The sequence below is a fragment of the Dermochelys coriacea genome, chromosome 1 (assembly GCF_009764565.3).
Source record: "Dermochelys coriacea isolate rDerCor1 chromosome 1, rDerCor1.pri.v4, whole genome shotgun sequence".
NCBI classification, from domain to species: domain Eukaryota; kingdom Metazoa; phylum Chordata; order Testudines; family Dermochelyidae; genus Dermochelys; species Dermochelys coriacea.
Genome location: NC_050068.2, coordinates 173,902,093 through 173,925,937, shown reverse-complemented (window position 1 = coordinate 173,925,937; position 23,845 = coordinate 173,902,093). Strand labels below are relative to the sequence as shown.

At 39.1% G+C, this 23,845-nt stretch overlaps 1 long non-coding RNA gene across 1 annotated transcript in view; it reads right to left on the bottom strand.

Annotated features, from left to right (window-relative positions):
- The window catches only part of LOC122457726, a 44,472-nt gene extending 21,795 nt beyond the window's left edge, over positions 1-22,677 (bottom strand). The window contains exon 1 of the long non-coding RNA XR_006277400.1: positions 22,599-22,677. This is a non-coding gene — a long non-coding RNA (uncharacterized LOC122457726). The remainder of the gene's footprint in view (positions 1-22,598) is intronic.
- Positions 22,678-23,845: the final 1,168 nt, after the last annotated feature.

Genomic DNA, 23,845 nt, shown 5'->3' with positions numbered 1-23,845 from the left:
TACTCAGTTTGGCTGGCACCTCTCATCACTCATGTTGCTATGGCTTTATTTTTAGTGCATTAACTGAATCAGAGCCAGACCAGGTTTGTTTCCTTGTGCTGGGAATCACACCACCACTCACAGTGTAAACATAACCCCAAAGTCATTTTAAACTTGAAAACATGATATTTTTCCTTCAGAAAATGTAAAAAAATCAACATTTTGACCATTTCAAAACTTTTTTTTTTAAATCAAGTCAAATTTGTTGAAACCAAAAAGTTTTGTTTTGACAAATTGGCATTTCTGACAAATACGTTTAGTTGAAAAAATCCTGACCAGCTTTACTGTAAAGTATGCAATTGAAAAAAAAATGGACATTTTCTAGTTTACTAGGTTCTTGGGTGTACTTTCGAGCAGATGGCAAGGGCTAGTATTAATTAGGTGGATTAAAGCTTCTCTCCATCATTACATTTCTATTTTCACATTTCCCCTTATATCATCATCTACATCAAAAGGAGGGGATTTTTTTATTGGATATATGAAAAAGGAGATCCAAAATTATTGGGTAGCTTTGTTTTATTCTCTGTGCAGAATTACTTGTAACACTAATACACAACCCTTTGAAAAACAGCTTGGTGTCCATTTCCCCTGATATTTTTGTTTGATTTTAATGGGTTCAGTATTTAGAGCAAGATACCCATTATGGCAAATTCATTTGAGAAACATAAATAGGTTAACTTCTAATTGATTCTAATCATAATCTGGTTTAAACAGTCACTCTAGCTATTTCCTGAAGAAGAGATAGTGTAGACATTTGCTATATTAAAGGGATATTTTCAAAATGTTCAGGCAAAATATATGACCTCTATCAGAATATTCATAATAATCTTGCAGAGAATGCCCTTCAAATTCTAAATGCCTGTTTAAACAAAGAAACATTCTGCCATTTCACTGCCAAAAAATCTTAAAACAAAGATAACTACCTTTTCATGTGATAACTCAACAAAAGCCTCTGTGCTTCCCCTGCTGTTTTTTGCAGCAGCAGATAATTAACAAGAACTGTTTTCAGACCTGAACACTTTACTGATTATGGGCTCTTATTTAGCCCCAAATTGCTTTCATCACTGTGTAACATGAAAAGGCTATGTGATTTTGCTGGGCTCTCCAATTGCAGAGGATGCTACCTATTTTCGGGAAGGAGGAAGCTAAAAATGGAATAGGGAAGTATTTTGCCTCAGAAGTATCTGCATGAAGCAAATGTTGGCAGGGGCCCTAGAACAATTTGTACAGTGGAGGTGCCTAAAGCCATTGAGCCAAACTCTAAATCCTGCATATGATGGAAACCACTTCAAGCCAGGGGGTGCGGCACCACCCCCAGCACGTATGAATGTTGGCCTTTGCAGACTAGACATAAAATATCCCTTCCTCCAAAATGATGACTGACAGGCTGACCTGAGGAGCAGATTCTTACCTAATGGAAATCATTATCACTCATGCCTTTCAGCTAGGGAAGATATTTTTAAACTGCAGGAGGGCATCGGGGAAAGAGTAAACAACTCCAGATTGATGTCTGAGACAGCTTATTTAGGGAGACAAGATCGTACACCTCAGCACAGGAAGCTACTTCTCCCCAGCAAACCAAAACCAGTGATCAGTAAAGAAATGAAGGGAGAAATCCTGTCACAATAGCAAAAACAATGGAAGGTTGAGGGCCACACTAACAGCAAGTACTGAACCACCATCTGATGTCCATCCAGCGAGTGAGGATTAGGAAAGCCTTTCACACAAATGCACAGCTAATTGGTTCAGTTTTGAGAAGGTGGGGTGAGGTGGGGAGGGAAGGACATTTTCCTCATTGGGGAAAAAATATCCTCACCTTTGTATACAAGTATGAGCTTGGGTATAATTTAAAAATGGTGGAACCAATTAACTTGAAATTTACCATCTGTATTTCTTTTAATGTGTAACATGCAATTTTATCTATTCCAAAACATTCTGTTGACAAGCAACAAAGGTCTGAACGTTTGAAAATAGGTAAAGGTACATGTACTACAGAAAACTACTATTGAGTTTAAGCCGCAATGATAACCTTAGATGTGGGGGTGCATACAGGCACAGCTATTGAATGCCTAGCCCACTGAAACACTATAGATCAGCTAGAACATCTTTATAAGTGATGCCTGTGTACTGCCATGACCTAGAAAGACTGTCAGATCATAATGACTTCTGAACCCTCCTCTTCCAATGTATCAATTTCATAATACATAGAACTTTACTTGGGTATATTATTAATTAGTGTTTGAATTACCATAGCACCTAGGAGCTCCGGTCATGGACCAGGACCCCACGGTGCTAGGTGCTGCACAAACAGAACAAAGACAGTCCCAACCCTAAACAGCTTATAATTTAAGTAGCATAGATCTCTCACCATCCACAAGGAGGTGCAGAAATATTGTCATCCTTGTTTCACAGATGAAGTAACTGAGACAGATAGGATAGACCTTTTTCCAAAGATTTGATAGGAAGTTTCCACCAAAACTGGAATTAGAAGCAAGATCTATCTATTACATTTCTGTCTTTGCCACTGGATCCCTAAGGATCCTCATGCAAGAGAAAATGCTTAAACTCCTTTGCCTCCATTAAACCATCTGTTAAGTGAGACTAATATTGTTTACCCATCATTGTAAAGATTTAAAAAACTGTACATGTGAAATTAAAGAAAAAATATTTTAAAGAGAATACATCCAAAACTCAGTGACAGTAACTTTTTACATTTGTTAAACAGGAATTGGTAACACACTGGACACTGTCCCTCATTTCAGTAATTGTCATTTACCACTATCCTTTTTGGTCAGATTGGCATTTCTCCTTCGCACTAGAAAGGGGACTCTTACATGTTGCCATCTCACTCTGTGGTGCCTCCCATCTTTGCCAATTGCTAAGTTCTTCTTCTACAGAAACTCTCCCCTTCAATACTTGTTCTAATGTAGAAATCAGTCAATCTTTCTCCCTGTTTCAAGCCCATATCTTTATACTGGAAATCTCTTCTGCCAAAAAATGGCAGAAGGAAACTCTAAGCACTACCGGAATGGTATTGATCATCCCAACTGCAACTCAGCACCTGGATGAGGCCTAATAGCTCTAGGTTTTGAAGCTAAGAAAATCAGAGATGAGGTCCTTTAACAAAGGGCCCTCTTCCAGGGGCTAATATAAAACCAGTGCCGATCACTATTTACTTCTTTGGGGCTATTCATGTGAGTTAGGGATTCAAGATCAAGCCTTGAGTTTTCCCATGCCTTTTATATACCAGATGTTGGTTTATTTACTTTCTATTCTAAGGCTGGCTAGAAAGTTTCAATATTTTGCACTTATCAAATATTTTTGCTGTTCCTTGGAATATAGTTACAGTTCTACAGGAACTCCCCTTATAAACCTTTTTGAAAGGCGTTTTAGAGGTGAGATAAAAATTCACTGCACCCTGAAACTTGACATACCGTACAGAGTCTCAGCCTTGCAGCAGAGTGTTCAAAAATACAAAAAAAGAGAAGGTTTATTAGAAGTTTATGATTTTTAGAAACTTAAACTAGAAAAAACAGATCTTTTGGTATTTCTATTCCTATACAGTGTCATGCAGAAAAATGCTAAGTATTTTTAAAATAATTTCGATTATGGTCTAATTACTACTCCGGTTACACTGTCTCCACAGAAACTCAGTAACCAACTGTTTCAGTGTCCTTATATTACAGCTCAAATGAGAAAGAAATCCAGCACAACCAACTACACAACTTTAAGGTCTGACTCTCCAGTCCCTAATCTAACCATTCTACCACTGAATTAACTGAAAATTAGGCCTCATGTTGACATGTTTCAGAGTAGCAGGAGTGTTAGTCTGTATTCGCAAAAAGAAAAGGAGGACTTGTGGCACCTTAGAGACTAATAAATTTATCTGAGCATAAGCTTTCGTGAGCTACAGCTGATGAAGTGAGCTCCTTTTCTTTATGTTGACATGTGAGGCCCCAATCCTTTACAGTATGGGCACCCAGCATCAGCATAGGCAGATTCAGCCTCATTGAAGGAGTGGGCACCCAGCATCAGTCTGTTCACACATCACACAATGCAGGATTGGGGCCTTAAGATGGGTCTAGCTGCCAAATTTTAGACACCCTCATTTGGAAAAAAAAAAAAGTCTTTTTAAGAGTGGAATTTTCAAAATCTCTCACTGTTGGTCTAACTCTTTTTCCACTAAGTTAATAGGAGTTTTATCACTGATTTCAATTTTGAACATAGATAAGACAATGCAGAATGCTTTTAAAAATGTTATTCTAGAAATGTAATTTCTAGTTCTGGATTGCTACATTGGGGAATTTTGTAAATACATTTAAAATAATTCACATTCTTGGGGTAGCATCAATTACATCAAAATCAGCTTCCTGAAACATGGAAAATAGCCATATCATCAAAAGGGTTCTGTGGTTCTTACATACTAATCTCCATTCTTTACATTGATCTGAAGAACCATTCCAAAATATTTCCCAAAGAATCAGACCATTAATGAATAATTAATTGATGCCAATCAAACTAGATTCAAAATTAATAGAATGAACTCAATGTAACTGCATAGCGTAACAACAAGAATATTTGAGGTTAAATTCTTAGGCCAAGGAAAAGCCCCAAAGGTGATGAAATGATGCAGTGCTCTAATAAAATGCATTGCCAAAATGTTGCTTTTATTGCTTTAATAAAAGCCTTGAGCTTTCAACAATTCTGGTTGCACAGGAACAAACCCCAGTAACAACTCAGTGCATAGGTCCTGCTTCACTAAACTCTGAAAAATGTGCTTAAATTGCAGTGAAGTTATTGAAAGGGTGAAATTAAGCATATACTTAAGGGTTTTGTTGAATCATGGACAGAGAGAGGACACAAGCAAACAGCTATGGTTTGGCACATATGCTGAAGCAGTTCCCCAAAGGAAATAGACTGAATCTACATGTTCCTCCAGACTGGGAGCAGAGGTATCATGCACAGAGCCTCTACACCCCTGTGCAACATGAAGCATAGTTTTGACAGCCTCTACAAATGGATGGGGAGGGAGGGAAATGATAAGTATAGTGATAAGTGTGCAGTGCAGCATTCACAGTTACTCCATTGGTGCCCCATGGCCTAGAGGGAATCCATTTCCCCGACTGAAGAAACTCCTTTGTACAAAGTCACTTACTGAGGCTCTGTGCTGGGCAGAGGAATTCGGCCCAAGTAATAAAAAGCAAAATATCTTATCACCCAGTGCCAAAAAGGCATTTGAAAAACTAGATAGGTCATTTTTGTTCATTGAAGGTACAACTGGATGTGAGACCTATCCTTAAGTTTGCCTAAAACTTTCTATTATAAACCCCTGCCATTTTCAGTTGCTTATTTTCCAAACTGAAATCACTCAGACTGAAATTTTCCCTGCCAGATGTCTGCTTCAGACAATATCTTTAGGAAAGTTTCAGCAAAACTGTTCAGCTATTTCTGACAGCAAGATTATTGAAAAATGTGTTTTGCCCATATTAAAAAATCCTACAATTATTTATTTGAGAAGCTATCCCATTCTGTAAAGTAAAGACTTAAAATTTAAGATTTAAAGAATCTGGCAGATGGTTCCCCTAGTTTCAGGTATACTGCTTCTGCTGTGCCAATAATAATCTGTCCAATTTTGGTGGAGTTATGCATCTCCAAAACAAATAAATGCTCCTCAGTTTGGACAAGATCAGTGAAGACTTGTTCGCATTTGCCCGCTAAATTTTCCAAGGGTTTCTCTAAACATACAGGGGCTGCTCAGGGCTTTCCCTATAATTGTGCAGTAACTCCTCACTTAGCCTTGTAGTTATGTTCCTGAAAAATGCAACTTTAAGTGAAATGATGTTAAACTAATCTAATTTTTCCATAAGATTTAATGTAAATGCGGGGGGTTAGGTTCCAAGGAAATTTTGGGGGGGCAGACAAAAGGCATTATCTACTGTACAGTACTGTACTGTACTGTGGTTGGGAAGCACCCCTGGCTTACCTCACACAGACACAGCCTGCTGCAGGCAAGGACGTTAGGAAGCACCTTTGCAGCAGCAGTGGCAGCTTACCTGGAGAAGAACAGGCACCGACTTTGCTGGGAGATGCTCCAGGCGCACCTCGTCCCATCCCTGCTCCACTCCAGGTCCACCTCTTCCCACCCCCACTCCACCTCCTCTCTGGAGCACGCCGCATCCCACTCCTTCCCTGCCCCCAGAAAGTCGTAAGCACCGCCAAACAGCTGTTTGGAGGTGGGGGAAGTGCTGGGAGGGAGGGGGAGCAGGAGGAGAAGAGGAACTTCTGCAATGCTCCCTTGTAAGTCGCTGTTCTTCCACAAAATCTTACATACACTGTACAGAGCGGGCAGCCAAACAATGTTAAGGGAGCATTGTACAACTTTAAATTAGCATGTTCCCTAATTAAGCAGTGATGTAATTTTGAAACAACGTTAAGCGAGAGGACGTTAAGTGAGGAGTTACAGTACCTACTAGCAGCAAGGTGCCATTGTGATGCTAGGCACAGGAACAGAGTAGGGAGACACTCTCTCCAATATTCTTTGCATTCCTGCTGGTGATTGGAATGCAGAGGGGCAAAGGACAACTGTGGCAGTCACAGGCTGTAGGAGTAATACAAAACAGAGACAAATGATGGGTGTGGTGAAAAAGGTGAAAGAGACAGGTTATTTTGGGGGAGAGAGGAGCAGAGACGTGATGCAGGGAATAATATTATAGGGTAGAGAAATAATGGTCTATAACCACTAGATCATCACTCCTCTCCAGATTAGGGAATAGAACCCAGGATTCATGAATCCCAGCATTCCTCTGCAGTCAGCAAATATCCAGGAAACCTGCTGGATTGATCCACATAAAGGATAACAGACTACTACTGCTATTAATTACTTCACTATCTCAAATGTCAGAGGTCTATGTGGCAGATTTAAAGGTTCCAACCTTGCTGATGAACCATGTGGGAATCAGTACAATTCTACTTCATATAACTGTCTGTTTTCCAGTTTGCTTTAAAAAACAAAACCAAAAAAATTAGAAAATGTTGACGAGTTGTCACCTCTGGGGTACAGTTTGAAGGCCCTGGGAATCACTGTGGACTCTAACCCCCCAGCTGGGCAGGCCTCTGTCACACTGCTTTGTTGGAGATTCAGTCAGCCTTTCCAGGCCATCTTATCACCTAACAGGGCAGCAGGTGGCACCACACACCCAAATAAGTTACCTGAGAGCATTACCTAAGCCACTCAAAGACATACAGCCAATTTCCCAACTTCCCAACCTTGTACTCCTGATGGAGTATAAACCCAGAATTATACCACCTTCCACTGCACAGGGATTTGTACAATGTAATTCAGTTTGCTCTCTCCTTGATGTGGGAAAGATATGCACAGCAAGTTTGTGTTAACCAAGTTGAGACTTTCCCTAGACACTTTACTCAAAAAGTACTTGGTAAAGATAAAATATAAAACAAGTTTATTAACTACAGAAAGATAGATTTTTAGTGATAAGTGGTAGCAAACAGGTCAAGGCAGATTACCTAGCAAATGAACAAAAACATAAACTAAGCCTAACATTCTAGAAGGATAGGTTTTGAATTAATTTCTCACACTAACTGATGATACAAGCAATCCATCAAGTTTCCATACACATGCTAGAAAACTCTTTAGCTGGGAACAGCACTTCCCCCCCATTTCAGTCTTTGTTCCTCCAGTGTTTCCAGGACTTCTCTTGTGTGGGGAGTGAGGCCAAGAGATTATGTCACTCCCTGCCTTATATAGATTTTCCACATGGTGGGAACCCTTTGTTCCAAACTCAGTTCCCAGTCCAATTTGTGGAAAAATACAGTACCGTAATGGAGTTCAGTGTCATGTGGTCTGGTCACATGCCCTTGCATACCTTTTTGAGTCATAGCAGCCATTACTCATAGACTATCTGAAGTGTTCTCAGGAAGGCTCACCAGGTGGAGGACAAGCTTCTCCTAAGGCCTATTGTTTCCCCTAATGGTGCATTACACTGAATTGGCCCTTCACAATCAGCTGTCTAGACTGGAAGCATTGTGCCTAGTTGGTATCACCCTGATGTAAACACATTTGAAATACAGATACATAGTCAATATTCATAACTTCAGATACAAACATGATACATGCACACAAATAGGACAATCATATTCAGCAGATCATAACTTTTCCAATGACACCTCACAAGACATTTTGTACCAGATGCATCATAATAATACAGCTATGAAGAATATGGGGTACAGTGTCGAATTACATTTAAAAGAACCCCTCTATTTAAAGAAAGCTAAGGTTCCAAAGTCAAGCACTGAAAAACTTAGAGATGCCAGTTGACCCATGTATTTGCACTCTGATATTATCTTTATTAAATGATCTTATACTCTGGCAACCTTAATATTGCCATTTACTAACTTTTGAGTTCTTGACTTTGTAAACTTGACTCTTTAAATGTAGTGCTTTTGGATGTGCGTGTGCATTAATGTCCCAAAGGAAAAGAGAGTTAATAACTTTTAGATTGGAACTATTTCCCCTACAGAAAAAAATCCTATCAGTGTTGTTCATTCATAATCCTCTTATTTTTTTTATTTTGGTAGAACCTTTGGGAGCACATAAGAGAAAATATTAAAATACAACAGTTGAGTTGTTTGAGATCATTTCTATATATGTATTTTAACCCTCCTTTAGAATTTTGTAGCAATAATATATTGCAGGCAGAGTTCTATTCTCTTAGAGCCTGAGGACTTTTCTATACGAATGTTGATAACATTTTAGGCTTAGCAGATAATGGAAAATGTAAGGACTAGATTCTGAGCTGGTGAAAATTGGTATAGCTCCTCTGAACCTAATGAAGTTACCCCGATTTACCCAAGGTGAGAATCCAGCCCTACATTCTAAACCAGTATTGTATGAAATAATCTTGGTTAAACAAATGAGTCAAATCTCAAACTATATAATTCATTACACAAAATCTGAAGTTCTTAATTTAAATGGGTCAAACCCACAAAATACACAAAGTAATCAACATATTTTAATTGGAATCTAGTAGGTTTGTTACCTGGGTGTGAAACGTCTCCAAATATTCTCTTTAAATACTTCCAAAAGGCAGATTATGAAAAGGAGATTTAAAACAATAAGAGGATCAAAACAGATGGAAAATCCTCTCATTTGCTCTGATGAGTTGCAGGGAAAAAAATCCAAATGAGCATACTGCCAAGAAATGTATTTTTAGCTTCATGCCTATACTTACAAATCTCCAAGTTTAAAACTGAACAGATTGATAAACACATGGGGAAGTTTGTCTGGCAAGATTCCAGCCCTAGCATTTAATAGAACCTATTGCAACTTTTGCAAGAGAGGACAGGTTTGTCATCAAATTAATTGTTGTCAGGGTGTCACAAAAATCAGATGGCATTAAATAGGTTCATGTAGAACAATGATTTTCAGGAGATTACACTAAAACAAACATAGTTATGTGCCTTTTATTAGCCTAACTCATCCTAACCTAACCAAGAGAATTATGCAGGGAATAATCTCTTGATCTGCAAAATTTGAGGAGGCACAAAGCCCCTATATCAGGACCAAACTCTGCAAAGTTTGGGGATAATCAGGGGAGACACTCTCCATATCAGTCTCTCATCCAAAAGTGTCCATTTGGATATCTGCACCTAAATGGATCTCTTTAGTCTCAATTTTTGGTCACACGAGGCTCCATTACACCCCCCTAGGAGTATAAACAAGCCTCCCTAAGGATGGAAATGGTCCTCTGAATATAGCCTTTGCAAAGGGGGCCTTGCTGGCCAATGTAGACCTGGTATAAAGATTCTATAATGGTCCTGTTCCCAGCATTCAGGATATAGTAGGCATGAGGTGGGGATAGGCTACAGGAGATTGTTTGGGAGAGTCTGGGCCACTCTATGCTACACCCGTAGGGAGTTATGAGAAACACAGTGTAAGTGCTCTAAGTTATACTGGGGCCAGAATGTGAGAAGAGCACAGGTGGTTTAACTTTAATGTACCTTTTTGCCTGTGACAGATATTTCAATTTCCTGCATATCTTTGGGAGACCTTATTGAATTAAAATTCATTATCTTTTGGGTCCAGTGTATTAGGTGCAAAGTTTATATATTATTATGGGTTTGGATTGCATGTAACCTCTCTAGGGCAAAGATGTGATGTGAGGCCTGGGAGTTCAAAGGACTATATTGAAAATGTTCCAGACAAGAGTGTTTTGTGACATTGAGTGTGAAGTGGATTTCCTGGTGGGCTACCTACTGGGAAGTTAATGCAAGTTTCTCTCCTCCAGTTATGCAAAACCCCAGGCTGTTGAAGGTACGCCCCAAGGAGAGGGTGCTTGTCTGCTGATTACCTGTTCCCAGAGAGTGGAGATCAAAGGCCCAATCTGTATACAGAAACAGCTGAACTGCCCATCTTGTTGTTCTGGATCTGAACCTGAGACAGTTATGAACCTGTAACCACGGGGAAAACCCAATTGTGAGTTTTGAACAACTGACACCCTAGCCTGAGGGTGGAGGTGGGGTGACCTCTGGTAAGCTTTTTTCACATGCATGCAGGTTTGCTTATTATTTTTAATGTTTTCTCTCTAATGCTTTCACCTTAAGAATAAAGTGCTGTGTGGTGACTTGTATCTGTCAGTAATTATGCTGTTCATAGCCTCTGGCAAGAAAGAAAAGTGTAGGGTGCCCATTAGCTAGAGATTTAAAGGGTAATAAGAAAACATTCTACAAAGACATTAGAAACAAAAGGATGACGAAGGACAGTGTAGGCCCATTACTCAACATGTGTGTGTGGCCGGGGGGTGGGGAGGGGAAGAGGATGACAGAAAATGTGGAAATGGCAGAGGTGCTTAATGATTTCTTTTTTTCAGTTTTCACCAAGAAGGTTGGTGGTGATTGGACATCTAACATTGTGAACGTCAGTGAAAATGAGGTAGGATCAGAGGCTAAAATAGAAAAAGAACAAGTTAAAAATTACTTAGACAAATTAGATGTCTTTAAGTCACCAGGACCTGATGAAATGCACCCTAGAATACTCAAGGACCTGACAATGATATATCTGAGCCATTAGCGATTTTCTCTGAAAAGTCATGGAAGACAGGAGAGATTCCAGAGGACTGGAAAAGGGCAAATATAGTGATAATCTATAAAAAGGGAAATAAGTACAACCCAGGGAATTACAGACCAGTCAGCTTAACTTCTGTACCTGGAAAGATAATGGAGCAAATAATTAAGCAATCAGTTTGCAAATATCTAGAAGATAAGGTGATAAGTAACAGTCACCATGGATTTGTCAAAAACAAATAATGCCAAACCAACCTGATAGCTTCCTTTGATAGGATAATAAGCCTTGTGGATAGAGGAAAAGTGGTAGAGGTGGTATATCTTGACTTTAGTAAAGCTTTTGATAATGTCTCACATGACCTTTTCATAAACAAACTGGGGAAATGCAACCTAGATGGAGCTACTATAAAGTGGATGCAAAACTGGTTGGAAAACCATTCCCAGAGTGTAGTTATCAGTGGTTCACTGTCATGCTAGAAGGACATAATGAGTGGGGTCCCTATCAGTTCTGAGTCTGTCTCTGTTCAATATCTTCATCAATGATTTAGATAATGGTATAGAGAGTACAATTCTAAAGTTTGCAGATGATACCAAGCTGCAAGTGCTTTGGAGGATAGGATTAAAATTCAAAATGATCTGGAGTAATGGTCTGAAGTAAATAGGATGAAATTCAACAAGGACAAATGCAAAGTACTCCATTTTGGAAGGAACAATCAGTTGCACACATACAAAATGGGAAATGACTGCCTAGGTAGGAGTACTGTGGAAAGGGATCTGGGGGTCATAATGGACCAGAAGCAAAATATGAGTCAACAGTGTAACACTGTTGCAAAAAAAAAAAAGCAAACATAATTCTTGGATGTACTATCATGATTGTTGTAAGTAAAACACAATAAATAGTTCTTCCGCTCTACTCCATGCTGGTTATGCCTCAACTGGAATATTGTGTCCAGTTCTGGGCACCACATTTCAGGAAAGATATGAACAAATTGGAGAAAATCCAGAGAATAGAAACAAAAATGATTAAAGTTCTAGAATACATGACCTATGAGAGAAGATTGGGTTTGTTTAGTCTGCAGAAGACAACACTGAGAGGGGACATGATTACAGTTTTCAAGTACATAAAAGGTTATTACAAGGAGGAGGGAAAAATTGTTCTTTACCTCTGAGGATAGGACAAAAAGCAGTGGGCTTAAATTGCAGCAAAGGAGGTTTAGGTTGGACATTAGGGAAAAAATCCTAACTGTCAAGTTAGGTTAAGCACTGGAATAAATTGGCTAGAGAGATTGTTGAATCTCCATCATTGGAGATTTTTAAGAGCATGTTAGACAAACACTTGTCAGGAATGGTCTAGATAATACCTAGTCCTGCCACGAGGGGACGGACTAGATGACCTCTTGAGGTCCCTTCCAGTCCTTTGATTCTATGATTAGGAAGTCTGGCTTTGCTGGGGATATCACAGGGTAAGGCCAGGAACTGTGTAGCTTTGAAAGCCTCCAGTCAGGAGGGAGAGAAACGTGGATCTCGGCCTGAGGGAGGTGAAGGCAGGGAACCAGAAGCCTAAAAGTGTGTGCCCTTGGTGGACCATGAAAGTGGAATATGGGAGCAGTTTCCCTGAACTATGACACTACCTCACTCTCTCTCTATGCCTGATGCAGGAGTAGAGGAACAAGAAACCAGAACCTTAAGAGATGTTGGTTTTGCTCACACTTAGGGTGATTATCCAGTGATAACACAGCTCCACAGATGAATTATATGATTAATTTGGCTTTCTTTCTTTCTTTCTTTCTTTCTTTCTTTCTTTCTTTCTTTCTTTCTTTCTTTCTTTCTTTCTTTCTTTCTTTCTTTCTTAAAAAGATTGCTATGGGCAGAAATGATCATAGATAGTGAAGCAGGATTAATCCAGACCTGCGGTTGTGCCTTTAGCTTTAATTTAATAAAATACCTTTAAAAATTAACATCTAATCATTTCAAATACATTTCAGTTAGCAAACACTGAACGGTATGATACAGAATAAAAAGTAACATTTAGAGATCATGTTTTACAGCTACTGTTTCAAACAGCCCTGTTTTCTCTGTAAACCCCACACAAGTCAAGGAGAGAGACATAGCCAGTTTTGAACTTTTTCCTTATTGCCATTCATCTGCTCCTGGGGAAGGAAAAGGCTTTTACTAAGTCAACTGCAGAACTTCACAGAAGAGTAAATTATTTTAACTATTGTAGTGTCTGTGAAAAGACAAATCTCTGATAACCCCATCTTTTTTTATTTCTACATAAAATACAATTTACAAAGTAAGATTAAAGGATTCCATTTTTTTAGTCTAAAGAAATGACACTTAAGGAGGAACATGATAACTATATAAATACTTAACGGGCAATAACGTAAGAGGGGAAGAATTAGTCACTTTGGACATTAGTCATAAAACAACGAGTGATGGGCTGAATTAAAAGAATAAATTTTGCTTGGTTAATAGCAAAAAACTTTCTGACAGGAAGGACAATCAGAGTAGAATGGTTTGTTTTGTGAAGTAGTTATTGTTCAATCTTTAGATGCATTAAAGGCAAGATTAAATCGCTAGATATAAAGTATAGTGAGCTGCAGGGGGCTGGAAAAGGTGACCACAAATGACCTTTGAAATACCATCACTCCAAAGTACTATGAAAAAAATGGCAGAACTAGTGACAGCACCAGGAGGTGGAGTGCAGCAGAAAAAACACAACCATTTTCAATGGGAGGGGAGAAAAAGAAGAAACCACACAGAATTCAACAGCATGCCCTTTGAACAGGTATTTCTGTTTAAATTCTTACACTGCGCCTGTCAGCTTGATATCTGAACACCTTACATTAAAGCTGTAGTGATTGACTCATATGGGGGTCACATCTAATCCTCCTCTATTAAGCAGATGGTAGCACTCAGCAAAAACCACAAAACCACAAAACACCCACAAATGAAAAAGAACTCTACTGGGTCAGCTAGTTGTGCTGCATGTTTCTTTCTTTCTTTAATGGGGGAACTGTATATAGTCAATTAATTTTGACATAATCAGGCACATCACAACAGTTAATAATTAGAAGAAAGGCAACCAGCCCCTGTTGGGGGTTCCAATTCAGACCTAACAAGCCTTTATTCTTGTTTCTGCTTGCAGTAGGTGCCCCATAGCTTGCAGTTCTCTTCACTGAGTAACCCAAATATGTACAGAGGATTCCCTGGTGGTGATGGGCAACTGCTCTAAGTCACGTTCCCCAATTCACAACTTCTTTTGTAAGACATTCTGGGGCCATGAGCAAGAGGGGATTTTTTAGGAGATGAAGGAAATGTGGCCAGAGTACAGTGAGCTTTGGCTACTCTATGCTTTGGCAATGACCCACAAAGTGATACTTCCCCAATACATACATTAGAGCAGTCCCTTGGGATCATTCTGTTTTTTTGCTAGCCCCAACATTTGGGGGGTGCAACTCTTTTCAAGTTCCTTTGCCTCAAACTGCTTCACCAGCTAAACTTAACAATATTAGATACATTCAATTATATTAATTGTCATCTTCAAAATCCAGCAGCACAAAGCCAAAGGCATTTTATCATCTCGAGTTTTTTTTTTCTTTTTTTCCATTTTGTTTCATTACTTGTTTTTCACATGACAAGTCTTCCCTGAGCCTAATCATCTTTCCTTAGTTCACAAGCTGTGTCCAAAATGATTGTTTAACCTTTTTGACAGAAGCAAGAATTTGAGTGCACATGGTATTGTGCTAATCAAGACTCCAGTCCATATAATTCAATACAACCATCAACTCTCCACCATAGATTCATAGATTCATAGATACTAAGGTCAGAAGGGACCATTCTGATCATCTAGTCTGATCTCCTGCACAACACAGGCCACAGAATCTCACCCACCCACTCCTACGAAAAACCTCACCTATGTCTGAGCTATTGAAGTCCTCAAATCGTGGTTTAAAGACTTCAAGGAGCAGAGAAGCCTCCCTCAAGTGACCCGTGCCCCATGCTACAGAGGAAGGCGAAAAACCTCCAGGGCCTCTTCCAATCTGTCCTGGAGGAAAATTCCTTCCCGACCCCAAATATGGCGATCAGCTAAACCCTGAGCATATGGGCAAGATTCACCAGCCAGATACTACAGAAAATTCTTTCCTGGGTAACTCAGATCCCATCCATCTAATATCCCATCTCAGGGGATTAGGCCTATTTACCCTGAATATTTAAAGATCAATTAATTACCAATCAATAATTAATACCAATTAATAATTATCCCATCATACCATCTCCTCCATAAACTTATCGAGTAGAATCTTAAAGCCAGATAGATCTTTTTCCCCCACTGCTTCCCTTGGAAGGCTATTCCAAAACTTCACTCTTCTGATGGTTAGAAACCTTCGTCTAATTTCAAGTCTAAACTTCCTGGTGGCCAGCTTATATCCATTTGTTCTTGTGTCCACATTGGTGCTGAGCTTAAATAATTCCTCTCCCTCTCCTGTATTTATCCCTCTGATATATTTATAGAGAGCAATCATGTCTCCCCTCAACCTTCTTTTAGTTAGGCTAAACAAGCCAAGCTCCTTAAGTCTCCTTTCATAGGACAAGTTTTCCATTCCTCGGATCATCCTAGTAGCCCTTCTCTGTATCGGCTCCAGTTTGATTTCATCCTTTTTAAACATGGGAGACCAGAACTGCACACAGTATTCCAGGTGAGGTCTCACTAGTGCCTTGTATAACAGTACTAAAACCTCCTTATCCTTACTGGAAATACCTCTCCTGATGCATCCCAAAACCGCATTAGCTTTTTTCACAGCCATATCACATTGGCAGCTCATAGTCATCCTATGATCAACCAATACTCCAAGGTCCTTCTCCTCTTCCGTTACTTCTAATTGATGCGTCCCCAACTTGTAACTAAAATTCTTGTTATTAATCCCTAAATGCATAACCTTACACTTCTCGCTATTAAATTTCATCCTATTACTATTACTCCAGTTTACAAGGTCACCCAGATCCTCCTGTATAATATCCCGATCCTTCTCTGAATTGGCAATATCTCCCAGCTTTGTATCACTGGCAAACTTTATTAGCACACTCCCACTTTTTGTGCCGAGGTCAGTAATAAAAAGATTAAATAAGATTGGTCCCAAAACTGAGGAACTCCACTGGTAACCTCCCTCCAGCCTGACGGTTCACCTTTCAGTAGGACCCGTTGTAGTCTCCCCTTTAAACAATTCCTTATCCACCTTTTGATGTTCATATTGATCCCCTGTCATCAGCAATGACAGTCAGGATCACCACTAAGTAATAAAATTATGTAAGACTTATTTACACCACACAAATATATCTCTGAATTAGATTTAAACACTGTCGTTTTGTATTTCTGTGTGAGCATCAAAGATCCCATAATGCATGTGTCAATTTTGTTTTTTTCTGTTCTGCTTTGCATTTACATTCCTCATTAAAATAATGAATTTACTGTATAGTATGTACATACACACACACACACACACACAGAGCACCAAATAGTGTGTGTAACAAATTTGTTGATCTGGTGATCTTAAAGCCCTTACAAACTGTAAGTCTTGGTCTACACACAAAGTTGTAACAGTTTAACTAAAGGTGTTTTAAAAACAGTGATAATTCTTATTGACACTATTAATTCAATTTAAACCTGGTGTTCGTTTATCCAAGCAGCTAACACAATATAAGTTGTTAGTTTTTAATGGTTTTAACCTGTTTAGTTAAACAGCTTCTGTGCATAGACAAGTGCTATTTGAAGGTAAGCAACTATTTTAATACAATATTAAGGTCGCAAAGGTATCACAAAACCAGGAGGTTAGTAAATGATAGTCCTACAAGCAGTATTAATTCATTCCCATTGCCTATCACAAAAGGATGAAAGGAAATACATAATTATCCACCCTTTATTCGTAAGAGAGTTTTCTTATCTAACACTATATTAAAATAAAAACTAACTTACCAAACTAGCATAAGTGGCATCCGGCACTGAGGGCTTATACTCCTGGGAGATCGTTGGCTCTGGCTATAAGGAAACCAATGTGTTGGCTAGCAGTTCGTCCACAACACAGCTTCTAGTTGCCCACTGCTGTTCACAAAGATATATTTTTAAAAAACAACTTGACTGACCTACATGACATCATCATCAAGGTGATCACAGCTATGGCTGGGGAGACATAAGTGGTCAGAAAAGGAAAAGGAGCTGTCTAGGTTCAGATTAAGCTGGTGGGTAAAAAGGCTAGTAAAATATATTCAATGAGTAAGAAAGTCAACATGACACAGAATAAGAGAGACTGTGTATACATATCTCCTGTAAAATTCCAGGCACATGACATAGAATCAGTCAATATAGGGTTCCAGAAATTCTTAATTCAATCCATTTTCATAAAATTACTCAAGGCCTGATCCAACTCCCATTGGAGTCAATGGTTACCTTTACATTAACGAAAGCTGAATTCACCCTTAAATTCTGTTTACCACAGTGTCCCCTAATACACTTTCCTATGTTTACAGGTTTAAGTAATGTTTAAAACAGGGATTGGAAACCTTCGGCACGTGGCCAGCCCGGGTAAGCCCCCTGGAGGACCAGGCCGGTTTGTTTACCTGCCGCGTTCGCAGGTTCGGCAGATCTCAGCTCCCACTGGCTCCAGACCAATGGGCGCTGTGGGAAGCAGTGTGGCCGAGACATGTGCTAGCCGCTACTTCCTGCCCCCATTGGCCTGGAGCAATGAACCGTGGCCAGTGGGAGCTGCTATTGGCCAAACCTGCAGACACGGCAGGTAAACAAACAGTCCCGTCCCACTGTAACGATGCTGATTCTGGTGAGACCCAACTGAGAGTGCCAATTCAGGACAAATTGCTTCAAGCAAGGCAGTTACATCTCAAGGCTGGGGTTTTTCCACCTCTAAGGCAAACCAAGCCAGCCAAACAGAGCAGACTTTGGTCTCACCCCACTGGCTAACCAAAAGTCACACAAGCAATTCCCTTAGACACTCCAGTTTCCCAGTATCTCCACCAGTGCCACTCGTTATGGGGATGAAGGTTATGAAAACCAATACCCCAGTAAAAGAAAAAAGGTTCTCTCGATGCCAAAGTACCAAGCCCCAGACTCAGGTCAATATACAAAGCAGATCTTACCCACAAATCACGCTATGGCCAATCCTTTAGAATCTAAAATCTAAAGGTTTATTCATAAAAGGAAAAAGATACAGATGAGAGCTAGAACTGATTAAATGGAATCAATTACATACAATAATGGCAAAGTTCTTGGTTCAGGCTTGCTGCAGTGATAGAATAAACTGCAGGTTCAAATTAAGTCTCTGGAGAACATCCACAGCTGAGATGGGTCTCTCAGTCCTTTGTTCAATGCTTCAGTGTAGCAAAGTTCCTCCAGAGGTAAGAAGCAGGATTGAAGACCAGAAGGAGGAGCTGCAGCAGCTTTTTATATTCTCATGCCATGTGATCTTTCTTTCTTTGTTCCAAAGACAAGCTGTCCAACACACGGCATGGAAAAACCTCAGAATTCTATCCATAGGCATGTCCCTGCATACCTTGATGAGTCACAAGGCGTGTCTGCCTTCTCTCAATGGGTCAATTGTGTAGCTGGTCCTTAATGGGCCATCCAGCAGGCTAGGCAGAGCTAACACCAACTTGTCTGGGGTGTCATCCAGAAGCATAGCATAAGCTTGAAATACAGACAGTATAGAGCTAATATTCATAACTTCAACTACAAAAATGATACACACATATAGACAGCAAAATCATAATCAGCAAACCATAACCTTGTCTTAGACACCTCATTTGACCCTCTTTATATAAGATTTGATTCCACTACAGGACCTTGCTTGCAACAATGATCTATACGGTCCCAGCTTCTGTCAATAACGTCACACACACCCCACCAGGGGGCTTACCTTAGCGGGCCACATGCCAAAGGTTGCCAATCCTGGTTTAAAACTATAGCACTTTAGTCATTCATATGACAGGTGCTCTTACACAGTAAGTGCAAGATAATATTAAAGGAAGGAACTGTATAACTCAGAATGGAAGCAATAAAGCTCCCATAATTAAGAATGTAAAATATTTTCTATGAGCCATGATCCCATTTTCCATGGAGCGAAAGAATGACCCAGTGGTTAAGAGACCAGGATTTTAGAGACCTGTGTTCAAGTCCCTGCTCTACCACTTGCTTGGACAAGTCATTTAGTCTCCCAGTGCCTTAGTTCTTAGTAATGTAAAAATGGGAATAAATAGTACTTGCCTATCTCCCAGGAGTGTTGTTTGGGTAAATACAGTAAAGAAGGTTATTTATTTAGCTATTATGATAATGCAGAGTCATAGAAGTACCTTAAATACAAAAAGCCATTTTCAGATAATGAAAAAACTTTGCCTTTTCGGTGGAAACTTGCAATTTGGTATGGAAATAGTCCACCCTGAAGAGCAGTGCATGATGTTGTTCCTTACGAAGTTAGTTTGGGTGTCTCTGAATTACAGTATGAGCATATAAGACCTGTGCCCTGAGCACATTCTGTAGAAATTTTGGCTAAACCCTTCAAGTACACAAAGGAACATTACATAAAATTGAACAACAACATTTTCTACCTTCTAGCCCTTCCACTAGCAGCTACTAACTAAAATCAGTCTCTCAAGGATCAATAAAAAGCAGCAGAAAATCCAAAATGGGGATTGTACATAAACGTAATTCAGGTGAAAAGGTCCAATTTAGCAGCTCAGGAGACTGATGTGTGTATTTATCTTACAAATCAGGAGCACCTAAAAGCTTCTTCAGACTGCCTTTGAGCTGTTCCTTCAAAAAAGTTGCTGGTTAGTGTCAACTGCATCAGTGGATTTTGTGATGAACAGTGTAGGGGAAACACATACCTCCAGATCATTCCACTTAGGGTACCAAACTTTGCAGGTGTGATAACTTTGGTTACTAGTTACCTGCACTATGTTTGAAGAGCAAACAAGTAATAAAACTTTAGATTCCATCATCCATACTTTGAGCCAACTAGTCTTCCATCCATTTAATAGTGTATACATGTATAAGAAAAAACAGATTGTGATTTTTATGAAATAGCTTTGTTTCTTCAGGGCTGAAAATAGAACATGCTTGACTAGTAAAGTGAACATAACTCGGGTGTCTCTCTCTCTCACATCCTTCAGCTGACCTCACACAATTTAATATTTGGATTGAGACCCCAGATCAGGTGTATTTCATCTGGGTTTCTGCTTTCTCTGGGAATGTTTCACATAACTTTGGCAGGGATTGCTTTGTGCTGCCACCACTGAAATCCCTTCTCATTGATTTGAGAAGGAATTTTAAACACAGTGTACCTCTTACCCCAATCTGCCTGATGTCATCTCTTACTCTAGCCAATGCACACAGTCTGCTCCATCTCCAGTTTAGGTACTTATATGCCCCCTTCCCTCCATTATTATAGTATCCCGCCACCTCATATCTTTAATGTGTTTATCTGCAACACCTTAGTGCGGTAGGGACGTGCTATTATGCCCATTTTACAGATGGGGAACCAAAGCCCAGAGAGACTAAATGACTTGCCCAACCACAGTCACACAGGATGTCTGCAGTGGAACAGAGAATTAAAGACTGGCCTCTTGAATCACAGAAGTGGTGCCCTAATTGCTAAATCATCTTTCCTTCCCTCACCTGGTATAAACTTCTGATTTTTCTTCTTTTATCATCTTCTCTTTTCTCTCTCACTCTCATATCCCCAGTCCTTTTCTGTTTTATCTTTGTCCTTTATCTTGAACTTTCCCCTGCCTCTGAAGATCAGGCCAACAATATTTATACTTGAAAAATATATCACTCTACTCGGATGCTGAACCTTTTGCATATAACCATTACTTTAATGAAAACCAAAACAAATGACCCGCTATTGGTAATCTGCTCTGGAAAGTCAGTATCACTTTGCTGAAAACTGAAAGACAATAAAAAACTGATAATAGAATAAATAGCTCACACAAAGATCATGCCACTGACCCTGATGGGGGGGGGGGCAGGGAGCGAGCAATGCCACTGTAATAATTTACAGTGAGATATCAGAGGCTGATTAAGGAAAGCATTTAAGCATGTGAGTATTCTTATAAGTCAAAGGGACTGTTGTACTTTAAGTCAGAAGTGCGTTTAAGTACCTTGCTGACCCAAAGCATTAATGAATACTAGTTTAGACCCCAACCCTGATGCACATGAATAACTTTATCCATGTGACTATGCCATTGACTTCAAAGGAGTACTTAAGCATGTGCTTAACTTTACTTGAATACGTGTTTGCAGGATTGAGACCAGGGAGAATATCAATGGAGAAAGCAGCAGACAAAAGTGGGAAAAAGTGAAAGTATTTTTTTTATTTTATGTTGATGTTCTTCCTGCTTGTACTAATAGACCTATCATCTAGTCCTGAAACTGCCAATTTAATTCCTAAGATTTAACATTTTTCAATATATTTATCCCATTTAAAGCAGCTGTATCCCCTTTATAAGTAGAAAAATCAAAAGTTAAGTAAAAGACTATTAAAACAAGTGTTGCGTTGGTATTTTTCACTAGCTCACCCAAACAACAGATCTACTGAAGATTTATATAAAACATCTTTAACAACTACATGAAATATTTGAGGTACACACACTTTCATACATTGGATTTTACTTGTATTTATTGTAGGTAGAAGGGGAAAAATAGCTGTGGCAGTGTGTTTTGAAAAGCTCTACATTGGTCTCACTCCATAGAACACCAAATGGCACAGGAGAAGTGTGAAGCCTTATAGGTTACAAGCCCCTTGATAACAACATAGATGGTCTGTAGGAGGTAATTATTTGTAAATGCCCTTCTTTTAAGCCTATATAGTTTATTCAGTGAGAATTGTAGAATGCTAAGTGATTCTAATAATTCTCCAAGTAGCATGAATTGAAAAAATAGGAATGTGAGATTTCATACAATTCTGTGCGACTGTGCACTTACCTACAGGAAATGGACACGGCTTAAATTCTAGTTTATAAATCACTTAGTCACTAACTAGGAGAGAATGTGCTTTATGTAAAAATAGTACTATCTTTAGAACAAATCTGTACCTTCTATCTATTCAAAGTCCTATCCACTTACTCCAGTAACTAAAAGTTTTAGTACTTTTTATTCCTGTTGGCTGTGATTAACTAAAAGCAGCTATGGGAGAGTAAGCTAGATTCTATGCATGAACAACAGTCTTGTTTCTTAACCTTTCAAGTCAGTTACACTAGTGCAAGTCTGCCCAGTCTTTTGAAAGTGGTTTTTGAAGACAGCAAAGTTGGAACTGAGTATATAAGTAAATATGAATAAACTCTCTGTGGTAGAAGAAAGTCGTATTACTTTCAAATCTGAGAATGAGATGGCAGGATTGAAGTTAGAGGAAAAAGCATTAAACAAAGCACATTTGATCTAGAGTCATTAAAAATAAATAAACATGAAAACCTACTGTTAGCAGGCCAAGATAGGAAGAACACAGGGACCTTGAGTTAGTGTCCTAATTATGTCCCAGAGTGAAGGAGTGTTTGCGTTATTGATACTCACAAAACTACAGCATCAGCCTAAGCTTTACATTTCCCTAACCTGACTTCCACCTCTTACAGCTTTGTTGGACTTAATTGGCCTCACCTGCTAGCACCATTAGTTAGTAATTACAGTGAATCTTAATGCAGAGTTTTATCACCTGTGCCTAGGGTGACTAACAGATCAGCCTGTATTCCTAAACATCACCACCCTGTCATACCCACAATGCATTTTTTACACATTCACATTGCAGAGCAGAACTGCATTTTAAAGTGATCAACCAGCAAAAACTCATACAACATATTTTAAGCAATTTATGAATGACCAGCATTCCCCAAAGATGAATAACCTTGGGTTTAATGGGTCTTTTGTTATTTCAAATTAAAGTTGTACGTAAATCAAATCCCTGAACGGAAACACCACTGAATGGGAGGTGGTTCACAATCCAAAGTCTGTTACAAGTCAACAATTTGTGACAGCTTCCACATTTCTACAATGGTGCTAAACCAAAATTCTGGATTTAAAGTCCTCTGATCTTTTTATTTGTGGGTTTGATTGGCAGAGTTTCAAAATCCAGATCCAAATTTTGTGGCTCCAGCCCTTCAAAAATTCAAATTGTGATGAAGATTTTATTTAAATTTTTCAATATCTCCCACAATGTCTGTCTGAGACTGGGAACTCATCCTCTACAGCACTGCCTCCCCACACATCTTCCCACCTCCTAACCTGCTAATAAACTAATAAATGAAATAAGTATCTGGTGCTACAATAGGTATTTGGGGATACTCTAACACCACATCATCACATGTGTATCTATGAGATCTGCTTTTTTTTCTTTAAAAAAAATGACTAGTGGATAATTTTCTCTGTCTTTAATAATCCTATAATACCTTTTATTTGATCAAAATAGTTCTGCAGACTTCTTCTGGCCTAAGTTCTTTATTGTGACTGTCCATATAATACTATAGATATAAAGTGACTTTTAAAATATAGGATCAAAGCTAATAAATTGAGGTGAACACAGAAGTATCACAGAGATTCAACCTTGACACATTTAATCAAAGATTCACATAAAATTTTGAATTAGCTCTATTTCAGGATTATGTTTAAAAATACTATACCCCTGTTCATTCTAAACCAGTTTAATTCTCCCACAAGGCCAATTTTCACAGA